We start from the raw sequence: 11,200 nt of genomic DNA, 5'->3' as shown, positions 1-11,200 counted from the left end.
GAGAGTGAGGGTGCAGGTGGGGTGGGGTCTGGAGGTATAAGGAACAGCGTGATTGGTCTAACACAGGGGTCGGCAACCTTTAACACTTGGCCACTTGGACCCAGTTTCCACGGAAAATAAAACACGCAAATACTTTTTCACATCTAAAATGAAGATAACACTGTATATATTGTTTTGTTTTGGCTTTTTTTTTTTTTTACTTTTAGGCTTAGTGTAAACAACTATAGTGTGCTTATGACAGGGGTCCCCAATCTTTTTTGCACCACGGACCGGAATAATGTAGGTTTTATTTTCACGGACCGGCCTTCTACACGTGGCAGATAAATATGGCAAAAATAAGTTAAGTGCATAAAAAATACAACTCACCACTGCATCAGTGGGAGCCCTGCACATGTTTCTTTGCAATGAGGTGGTCCCATCGAGGAGTGATGAGAGACAATGACACCCGCAGTGTGATTATATCTACTCTGCTCCGCAGTTTCTTTCAAAAAACTCTAAAGTTTTATCTTTTAATTCAGGGAGCTTAGTTAATTACGCAGAGCGGACTATCAGGATTTCATTATATATTTACGGACAAGCTTATTAGTGTGTCATGAGGGACGGCGAAAGTTATGTCGGGGAAGATCCTTCTGCTCCTGACCCTCTGCACAGCGTCTGAAAATCTGTGTCTTTACGCAGGACTGTGAGCTGTGTTTGTTTTTAACATTGTTCCACGAGTGTAACGCTGATTTTGAGCAACAAAAAATAAGAAAATATAATTTTATTTTAATATTTCAAGATCACAATAATCTTCCAATTTAAACTACACACAAAAGAACTAACTATTTTTAGTTTATTTTTTAGTCTATTTTTTAAATTATTATAAGCTATTTATCTATTATCTTGTTTTATTGCATGTACCATTTTCCTTCTGTTCTTTAACTGTGCATTGCAATACTGGAATTTCCCCACTGTGGGACTAATAAAGGCATATCTTATCTGATCTTATCTTAACACAAATAAAATACACTTCAATTAAATACTTAAAATGTATTTTCCCAAGCCACGCAGGGCTGCAGTATGAGGATGAAAGTGCCGCATGCGGCTCCGGAGCTGCAGGTTGCCGATCCCTGGTCTAACAGGTATCCACATTTCAAACACCTGGCTGTAATCAGGGCAGTCCTATGTGATGTCACCAACTACTGGAAGTCGAAGAGGCCACTGAAGACACCACCAATTTAGATTTATCTGTTTTTGACTGGAAAGCTGCAAATTTACCTAATTTGCACTAAAGCTGACATCAATTTGAGTGCAAACAATAACAGCAGTAGTAGATAACGCTTTTAAAACACCACATACACAGTGGTAGGAGTGAAAAAAGTGAGTTTTTGTGTTTTGTTCCACTTTAAACGTGAATTTGAAGAGAATCCTACTATAAAAATCGTATCTGGTTTAGTGCCTGGTTTTGGTCCATTTAAATCATTATTTAATTCTGTTTTAAAACTGAATTTATCCTGGTTTAGTCCTGGTTCAGCAGTAGTTTTTGTGGTGTGTTGGATCAAGAGTTGTGGTTATTATGACTTCCTGTATGGTTACTCCTACTTCTCTCTCTCATACAAAGTTATTTTGACCCCAGGTTGTAGTCAGAATTATAATTTTAAACCTGCCTAAGCCTGGGTCAGTCCCCCCCTTACTGGACCCCACTCTCTGAGGTCTAAGCCTGGATCATAACCAGACTTACCACTGATCCAGGAACCTCCTTTGGGATAATCTCTGGTTTTGACCCAGGTCTCTGTGGCCATAATGTTCATATGATTACCACTTACACTTACACAATGCAGTTTCAGTGACCACTGATAGGGCAGGTTTTCATGTTTTTCGAATTTGAAAGTGGATCAAGTCAGTGTGATGTCACCCTTAGTATTCAGCTCCAGTCAAATGAAGTTCATCGAGGCTGGCAGTTACAGGGGCTAATTTGAAGCCAAGTTGCATATTTGGAATTCCACCTGTGAGTATCATAGCAACCAAAGAGCCAATCCAGAGCGAGGTTGTTGAAGGTAACGCCCCTTAACACCTGATTTGTCTGTTATTAATGTTTATATCTTGATTTACAGATACAATAGTGAAATAAAAACAGAATGACGAGCCTGACAGCAGCAGTTATAGAGAGAGGGGTGGAATTGGAGTGAATTGGAGCCAGAATCAGTGGAGCCAGAAGTGCACCCATGATTACTTCTGGCTAGCAGGTTAGCTATGTCCATTTATATATACAGTCTGATCGTACCTGTACTAAATGTTTATCATATATATTTACTTCAGTTAAGTGACAGTTTAACTGAATAAAGCGGTTGTCATTTATGTGTATTAGTCTAATCACAACTATTGTGTAATTTAGACAGGTTTGGCCCTTGTTTACATTATGGTTGCTAGGTAACAGTTATAGAATCACCTCAGTGTATGTTACTGTGCTGCCCATGTCAAACCAGGAAGTGACATTTCACCAATCTTGACCAAAATTAAACACTTGAGGCAAAATAAAACTCAAGGCAAGATTTTTAGCCAAATCTTGAATATAATATGAAGGATGCTTTAAAAAAAAATGACTCAAACATGTGACTCTGATGTGAGTGCAGTAAATCAAGTAACATTCATCACTGATACAGACTTTTGACCAGAGCTGAAATGAACCTTTATCTTCTTAAAAACATGTTTCTGAGTCCGTGCATTGAAGAATTATTATTATTATTATTATTATTATTATTATTATTATTATTATTATTATTATTATTATTATTTTTTTTTTTTTTTTTTTTTTTGGCTAATTAAACTGTAAAAGGTTGAATAAATACTAACTAACTAATGACAAATGTTTTATTCCGCAGTTGTTGGTTGTTGTTTTTTTGTTTTGTTTTTTTTATTGTTTTGGGGGGGGGGTTTACCATTTTTTTTGGGTGCGGAGAGATCCGGGCAGCAGTCGAAGGCGGGGACCTCGACGACCGGATCTCCGGACATGGAGACTAGCTCTGGGGACATGGAATGTCACCTCGCTGGGGGGGAAGGAGCCTGAGCTTGTGCGGGAGGTTGAGCGTTACCGGCTAGATATAGTCGGCCTCACCTCCACGCACAGCTTGGGCTCTGGAACCCAACTTCTTGAGAGGGGTTGGACTCTCCATTTCTCTGGCGTTGCCCGCGGGGAGCGGCGGCGAGCTGGTGTGGGCTTGCTCATTGCCCCACAGCTCAGCCGCTGCGTGTTGGGGTTCACTCCGGTGAACGAGAGGGTCGCGTCCCTGCGCCTTTGGGTCGGGGACAGGTCTCTCACTGTTGTGTCGGCCTACGGGCCAAACAGCAGTGCAGAGTACCCGGCCTTCTTGGAGTCCCTGGGAGGGGTACTAGACAGTGCACCAACCGGGGACTCCGTTGTTCTCCTGGGGGACTTCAACGCCCATGTGGGTAACGACAGTGACACTTGGAGGGGCGTGATTGGGAGGAACGGCCTCCCCGATCTGAACCCGAGCGGTGTTTTGTTATTGGACTTCTGTGCTAGTCACAGCTTGTCCATAACAAACACCATGTTCGAGCACAAGGGTGTCCATCGGTGCACATGGCACCAGGACACTCTAGGTCGGAGGTCGATGATCGACTTTGTTGTCGTGTCATCTGACCTTCGACCACGTGTCTTGGACACTCGGGTGAAGAGAGGGGCTGAGCTGTCAACTGATCACCATCTGGTGGTGAGTTGGATCCGCTGGCGGAGGAGGAAGCCGGACAGACCTGGCAGGCCCAAGCGCATTGTGAGGGTCTGCTGGGAACGTCTGGCGGAGCCCTCTGTCAGGGGGGTCTTCAACTCCCACCTCCGGGAGAGCTTCTCCCTGATCCCGGGGGAGGTTGGAGACATGGACTCCGAGTGGGCCATGTTCTCCACCTCTATTGCCGATGCGGCTGCTCGTAGCTGTGGTCGTAAGGTCTGTGGTGCTTGTCGCGGCGGCAATCCCCGAACCCGGTGGTGGACACCGGAAGTAAGGGATGCCGTCAAGCTGAAGAAGGAGTCCTATCGAGCCTTGTTGGCTCGTGGGACTCCTGAGGCAGCTGATGAGTACCGGCGGGCCAAGCGTGCCGCGGCTCGGGCAGTCACAGAGGCAAAAACTCGGGGTTGGGAGGAGTTCGGGGAGGCCATGGAGGAGGACTATCGGACGGCCTCAAAGAGATTCTGGCAAACCGTCCGACGCCTCAGGAGGGGAAAGCAGTGCTTCACCAACACTGTTTACAGTGCGGGTGGAGAGCTGCTGACTTCGACTGGGGATGTTGTCGGGCGGTGGAAGGAATACTTTGAGGATCTCCTCAATCCCACTGTCACGTCTTCCGAGGAGGAAGCAGAAACTGGGGACCCAGAGGCGGACTCGTCCATCACCCTGGCTGAAGTCACTGAGGTGGTTGGCAAGCTCCTCGGTGGCAAGGCTCCGGGGGTGGACGAGATCCGTCCTGAGTACCTCAAGTCTCTGGATGTTGTGGGACTGTCTTGGCTGACACGTCTCTGCAACATCGCGTGGCGGTCGGGGACAGTACCTGTGGAATGGCAGACCGGGGTGGTGGTCCCTCTGTATAAGAAGGGGGACCGGAGGGTGTGTTCCAATTACAGGGGAATCACACTCCTCAGCCTTCCCGGTAAGGTCTATTCCAGGGTACTGGAGAGGAGAATCCGACCGATAGTCGAACCTCGGATTCAGGAGGAGCAGTGTGGTTTTCGTCCTGGTCGTGGAACACTGGACCAGCTCTATACTCTTCATCGGGTCCTCGAGGGCTCATGGGAGTTTGCCCAACCAGTCCACATGTGTTTTGTGGATTTGGAGAAGGCATTCGACCGTGTCCCTCGTGGTGTCCTTTGGGGGGTGCTCTGGGAGTATGGGGTCCGGGGCTCTTTGCTAAGGGCTGTCCGGTCCCTGTATGACCAGAGCAGGAGCTGTGTTCGCATTGCCGGCAGTAAGTCAGACCTGTTCCCGGTGCATGTTGGACTCCGCCAGGGCTGCCCTTTGTCACCGGTTCTGTTCATTATATTTATGGACAGAATTTCTAGGCGCAGCCAGGGGCCGGAGGGGGTCTGGTTTGGGAACCACAGGATTTCATCTCTGCTGTTTGCAGATGATGTTGTCCTGATGGCTTCTTCGAGCCAGGACCTGCAGCAGGCACTGGGGCGGTTTGCAGCCGAGTGTGAAGCGGCTGGGATGAGAATCAGCTCCTCCAAATCCGAGGCCATGGTTCTCGACCGGAAAAAGGTGGTTTGCTCTCTCCGGGTGGGTGGTGAGTCTCTGCCCCAAGTGGAGGAGTTCAAGTATCTCGGGGTCTTGTTCACGAGTGAGGGAAGGATGGAGCGGGAGATTGACAGGCGGATCGGTGCAGCGTCTGCAGTGATGCGGTCGCTGTATCGGTCCGTTGTGGTAAAGAAGGAGCTGAGCCGGAAGGCGAAGCTCTCGATTTACCGGTCAATCTACGTTCCTACCCTCACCTATGGTCATGAGCTTTGGGTAATGACCGAAAGGACAAGATCGCGGATACAAGCGGCTGAAATGGGCTTCCTCCGCAGAGTGGCCGGGCACACCCTTAGGGATAGGGTGAGGAGCTCGGTCACACGGGAGGAGCTCGGAGTAGAGCCGCTGCTCCTACACGTTGAGAGGAACCAGCTGAGGTGGCTCGGGCATCTGCTCAGGATGCCTCCTGGACGCCTCCCTAGGGAGGTGTTCTGGGCATGTCCCACCGGGAGGAGGCCCCGGGGAAGACCCAGGACACGCTGGAGGGACTATGTCTCTCGGCTGGCCTGGGAACGCCTTGGGGTCCCACCGGAGGAGCTGGAGGACGTGTCCGGGGTGAGGGAAGTCTGGGAGTCCCTGCTTAGACTGCTGCCCCCGCGACCCGGCCCCGGATAAGCGGAAGAAAATGGATGGATGGATGGATGGGTTTACCATTTTGTAGATTTAGAATTATTTTTGTGGTTTAAATCTGCTCTTTTTTTTGTCATAAATTAGTTTCAATATTATCATTTATTGTCTATATTTACAGGATGTATCAAACTTCAAAATGTGTTATGCGCGACAGGCCTACTCCACAGACTTTTAATGGCATAACATCTCCAGGTAGAAGATCCTCCACTAGAGAAGTTACACAGTGAAACTTTAAACACGCCAGATTGTCATTAAGCTGTAGTGCTTGTTTTGAAACTGATTGGATAACACAAAATTTAAAGGTTATATAATGAAATGTTATCTTATCATAAACACGCGCATGAACTTGATGGACACAGGCGATAACTTGTGTCAGATGCCCTCCTGTCCTCCTGTATCCCTGTGTGTCAGATGCCCTCCCATATAGCTTCAGCTGTAGTTTAGCTCACACGTGTCGCGGTGTCTTTAAACCTCTGTTCTTTTACATTATGAATGTTGCATCTGTCTTAAAATGGTGGATAATTCATAGACCCGTGTCCGCTGCAGTACTCTCTACAGTACTCTCTACAGTACTCTCTCCTCTCAATACAACATTGATGAGTTTTTCCCTTATAGCTCCATTTGCCTATAGAAAGAAGAAGTACAGATGTATTATTGATGACAATGAAATCAAACCTAAATCATGAGAACGTTTCAAAGTACGACGTAGTATAAGAGTCACTTAAATTAAAAGAAATTATGAGGGCGCTCCTCCTCTAGCCGCCGCGCTGCGTCGCTCCGGGTTTGCGCGGAACCGGAGGACAGATTGATTCTACTATGGCGTGTATAACTACTATTGGACAGCTTTATCGCCGTCCAGCGCGGGTCCGCACAGTGGTGTGGCCTGGAGGAGCCGGGAGTAAGAAGGGGATCCCACCGCCATCGTGAACGCCTGGGTTACAGATATTTGACTTTTCCTCCATGGACATTTTTATAGAAAGTGTTTTATTGTAATAAATGTTTAATAATTGCACTTGTGGTTTTTAATTCACTGCTCACCCCTGTGACCTACCTGCAATTTAGAATGGAGCCCTGGAGTTCTTTACTCTTGGTGGCGTTGCTGATTTAAATTGGAAATGGCACAATTGAGTTTTAATCTTCACCCTCTCCGGCCACAATAGTAGTTAAGTTGTAGCAATGGTAGTGGTAGAAGCGGCAGCAGCAGTAATCAAAGCCTAAAGACGGTCCAACGAAATATTAATGTGACCTTTTTTGGTGGCAACCTTTTTTTTTTTTTTTTTTTTTTTTTTTTGTAGCAGCAGTAACAGTAGTGTCAGCAGCACCACAACCATCTCCTCCAGCGAAGGAGTCATCACCAGCACCACCTTCAAAAGTGAAGGATCCATCTCCAGCGTCCCTTCCCCAGTAGAGGTTTCAGTATCAGCACCACCCCCATCACTTCCCCTGTCCACAGACCAGCCCTGGGTCCCCTTTGCTACATCTACTCCCTTTAGGGACAACGCACTCCTTTTCCTCCCCACCTTCACCCATGGCCCTTTCCAACCATCAAGCCTCATCAGATCAGGAATTAAGATGGCTCCCCTCACACCTAATATAGTGCGATCAAGAGTTCTGGCATCAACTATGCTGAACACTTCCCCGTGCCCACCTATCCCCCCTCGTCTTTCACCCTTGCTCCGCCTTCTTGGCCCTCACCTGGTCCCTCACTCAAACTCCTCCCTGCTCACCCTTCCCTGCCTTCCCCAGAGCTATTACCACCAAGAGCTAGGACACACAGGGCCTCTGCTGTCCCAGGACATGCAGTCATGATAAAGAATGTCAGACTGAGGCCCTGAGATGGAGCTATATCTACAGTTACACCACGTAGACTGATTAACAGAAGGACAGTTATACTGTCCAATCAGAGACATTTAGTTCACATTCCCTGTAAGAAGATAGTTTCAGTTGGTCTGGATGTTAATCTGAAACTTGTTGCGCTCAATATCAGATCTTCATGTAACAAGCCATTTTTAATTAATGATTTTATTTCTTCTTTTAATCTTGACTTTGTTTTTAACTGACAAAAACACAGGTAATGCAATTCTAGTGGAATCAACTCCACCCAACTTTAAAGTTGAATCAAACATGAGTAAACGAAAAGGGTGGAGTTGTGAGTGCATTTTTTAGAGATAATTTGGTCACTCATAGATTGTCATTTGGGGTGTTTTCATCTTTTGAGTTTGTTTCTTTTAAAATGGAGCTAAAACAATCCCCCTCCACTAAGTAGAGTTACTTAGTCATATACAAACCTCCCCAGCACTGTCTGAGTTTTATTGATGATTTTACTGAGATGCTTTCAGTCGTATGTACAGACTTTGAGATGTCATTACAGGTGATTTTAATGTACATGTGGATAATGTGTTTGACAGAAACGCTAAAGAGCTCAGTTCTGTCCTTGAAACCTTTGGTCTGGGTCTGGTCGGACTGGGGTGTTGGTACATTCTCTTATGGAGTAGCTGTTTAGTTTCTCCAGTGTAACACTCGCTGCACTCTGAATGGAGTAGACACATTACTTTGTTTATGGCTCTGGGTTTTGTCCTTTGGGTGAACCACTTTTTGTCTTAAAGTATTTATAAGTTTGAAAAAGACAGGAATCTCATACTGTCTGAAAGTTTTTCAGACACTTCTTATTCTGTAAAGCACTTTGAATTACGTTGTGTACGAATTGTGACCATAAAGCTGGGCAATGGGCAACACTATAATAAGTCCACCTTAATGAGCCTTATTGTATTTAGAGCGATTTGTGTTTGAGTAATTATTTAGTTTTATTAATTATAGGTATTGTATTTTCCTGTCATGTATGCACTTTAAGCAGGCTGTTGTATAGAAAAAGCCAGATACACACAGGGAGAGTGTGGGTTATTATGAACAAAAGACTCCATCGGATCACTGCACTGTTTGGGATTAACGGGAATCTGCTGCCACGGCGACGGTGACCGCAGCAACACGTGAATAATCATCAGGAATATGGAATCAGAGGAAAGAAAGAGAGAGAAGGAACAGAGAGAAAGAGGGGAGAGAGGGGAGAGAAGGAACAGAGAGAAAGGGGTGAGAGAGGGGAGAGAAGGAACAGAGAGAGAGAGGAGAGAAGGAACAGAGAGAAAGGGGGAGAGAAGGAACAGAGAGAAAGGGGGGAGAGAGGGGAGAGAAGGAACAGAGAGAAAGGGGGGGAGAGGGGAGAGAAGGAACAGAGAGAGGGGAGAGAAGGAACAGGGAGAGAGAGGAGAGAAGGAACAGAGAGAAAGGGGGAGAGAAGGAACAGAGAGAAAGGGGGGAGAGAGGGGAGAGAAGGAACAGAGAGAGGGGAGAGAAGGAACAGAGAGAGAGAGGAGAGAAGGAACAGAGAGAAAGGGGAGAGAAGGAACAGAGAGAAAGGGGGAGAGAGGGGAGAGAAGGGGAGAAGGAACAGGGAGAAAGAGGGAGGGAAGGGAGAGAAGGAACAGGGAGAAAGAGGGAGAGAGGGGAGAGTAGTGAGAGAAGGAACAGGGAGAGAGGGGAGAGAAGGAACAGGGAGAAAGAGGGAGAGAGGGGAGAGAAGGAACAGGGAGAGAGAGGGGAGAGAAGGGAGAGAAGGAACAGGGAGAAAAAGGGAGAGAAGGAACAGGGAGGAACAGAGAGAAAGAGGGAGAGGGGAGAGAAGGAACAGGGAGAAAGAGGGGAGAGAAGGGAGAGAAGGAACAGGGAGCAAGAGGGAGAGAAGGGAGAGAAGGAACAGGGAGAAAGAGGGAGAAAGGGGAGAGAAGGAACAGGGAGAAAGAGGGTAAAGAGAGGAGAGAAGGGAGAGAAGGAACAGGGAGAAAGAGGGGAGAGAGGGGAGAGAAGGGAGAGAAGGAACAGGGAGGAACAGAGAGAAAGAGGGAGAGGGGAGAGAAGGAACAGGGAGAAAGAGGGGAGAGAAGGAACAGAGAGAAAGAGGGGAGAGAAGGGAGAGAAGAAACAGGGAGAAAGAGGGGAAGAGGAGAGAGAAGGTACAGGGAGAAAGAGGGGAGAGAGGGGAGAGAAGGGAGAGAAGGAACAGGGAGAAAGCGAAAGAGAGGAGAGAGGGGAGTTGTGACAGAGGGCAAGAAAGAGAGGAAAGAGAAAAAAGAGAGATGAGAGGGAAAAGAGGGGGGTAACAGAGAGAGGAGGAGAGAGAAAGAGAGAGGGGAGAGAGGGGCATTGTGACAGAGACAGCAAGAAAGAGAAAGGAAAGAGAAAAAAGAGAGATGGAAAGGAAAGGAGGGTAAAAGTGAGAGGGCGAGGGAGAAGAGAAAGAAAGGGAGAGGGGGAAGAGGTGGAAAGAAAGAGGGGAGGGAATGAAAAGGGGGAAGAGAGAGAACAAATGGGAAAGGAGGAGAGGGAGAGAGAAAGAGAGAGGATGAGAGGGAGGGAGTAAGAGGATATAAAAAGTGAAAAGAGAGAGAAAGAAAGGGAAAGGGAATGAGTAACAGGGAGAGTGAATGAGAAAAGAGTGAGAGAGGGAGGGAATAAGCAACAGGGAGAGCGAAAAAGAAAAGAGAGAGAGGGGGAAGGAATAAGTAACAGGGAGAGCTATAGAGAAAAGAGAGAGTGAGAAGGGCGAGGGAGAGACTGACCAATAAAAGTCAATTATAGAACCTGTTGATGTTTTATTTGTGAACCATGGCAGAGCTGCACCATTAGAGTCAACACAGAATGAACTAAAACATCAAACAGAGATGGAAATTCTACAAGTAGTGGAAAAATATAATATAATATCATATCATATCTGTGGAAAATCTGTAAACCCTGTAGCTTAAACCTCTACAAACGTGCTGAAATGGATTAGTTTAAAGTTCAAATTTCAGTGTCAGAGCAGAGGTGGTTTAGACCTGCTTTAGTCCTGGTTTAGACCTGGTTTAGTCCTATTTTTGTCCTGCTTTAGTCCTGCTTTAGACCTGGTTTAGACCTGATTCAGTCCTATTTTTGTCCTGGCTAATTCCTGGTTTAGACCTGGTTTAGACTTGTTTTAGTCCTGATTTAGTCCTGGTTTAGTGCTGGTGTAGCTCTGGTTTAGACTTAGTTTAGACCTGATTTGGACATGTTTTAGTCCTGGTTTAGTGCTGGTTTAGTTCTAGTTTAAACCTGTTTTAGTGGTGGTGTAGTTCTGGTTTACACCTGGTTTAGACCTAGTTTAGACCTGTTTTAGACCTAGTTTGGATCTAGTTTAGACCTGTTTTAGTGCTGGTTCATGTGAGGAGTGAGGTCAGTACATATTAACATCACTGTGTTTGTCTCCAGTTCATTTGATC

Source organism: Periophthalmus magnuspinnatus, chromosome 2 (genome assembly GCF_009829125.3).
Source record: "Periophthalmus magnuspinnatus isolate fPerMag1 chromosome 2, fPerMag1.2.pri, whole genome shotgun sequence".
Taxonomy (NCBI): Eukaryota; Metazoa; Chordata; class Actinopteri; order Gobiiformes; family Gobiidae; genus Periophthalmus; species Periophthalmus magnuspinnatus.
The sequence above is the reverse complement of the archived record's forward strand: the minus strand, read 5'-3'. Positions refer to the sequence as shown.